The 599-nt window shown below is 32.9% G+C and overlaps 1 non-coding gene across 1 annotated transcript; it reads left to right on the plus strand.

The window, feature by feature from the left end:
- LOC134735002 (small nucleolar RNA SNORD81) lies at positions 1-77 on the plus strand. Its single transcript, XR_010117866.1, has one exon. It is a non-coding gene; the product is annotated as a small nucleolar RNA SNORD81 (small nucleolar RNA).
- Positions 78-599: the final 522 nt, after the last annotated feature.

Here is a 599-nt window from a genome sequence, read left to right on the forward strand (position 1 = left end):
GAAAATACATGATGATCTCACTCCAACTTGAACTCTCTCACTGATTACTTGATGACAACAAAATATCTGATATTCTGCAAAAAACAAACAAAAAACAAAAACAAAACAAACAAAAAAAGAATGAAATAGATCTTAATACAATAAAAGTTAAAGACTTCAACACTCCACTTTCAGCATTGAACAGATCTCCCAGAGACAAAATCAACAAAGAAACATTGGACTTTCTCCACTATAGACCAAATGGACCTAATAAATATCTATACCCCAAAGAAAGGAAATCATATTTATTTCCACGTTTATTACAGCACTGTTCACAATAGCCAAGATTTGGAAGCAATCTAAGTGTCCATCAACAGATGAATGTATTAAGGAAAAAGTGGTACATATACACAATGAAGTTCTATTCAGTCATAAGAAAGAATAAGATTCTGTCATTTGCAACAACATGGATGGAACTGAAGGTTATTATGTTAAGCAAAATAAGCCAGGCACAGGAAGTCAAACTTTGCATGTTCTTGCTTATTTCTGGAAGCTAAAATTTAAAGCAATTGAACTCATGGAGATAGAGAGTAGAAGGATGGTTACCAGAGTTTGGAAAG

The sequence above is a fragment of the Symphalangus syndactylus genome, chromosome 12, assembly GCF_028878055.3.
Source record: "Symphalangus syndactylus isolate Jambi chromosome 12, NHGRI_mSymSyn1-v2.1_pri, whole genome shotgun sequence".
Lineage (NCBI taxonomy): Eukaryota > Metazoa > Chordata > Mammalia > Primates > Hylobatidae > Symphalangus > Symphalangus syndactylus.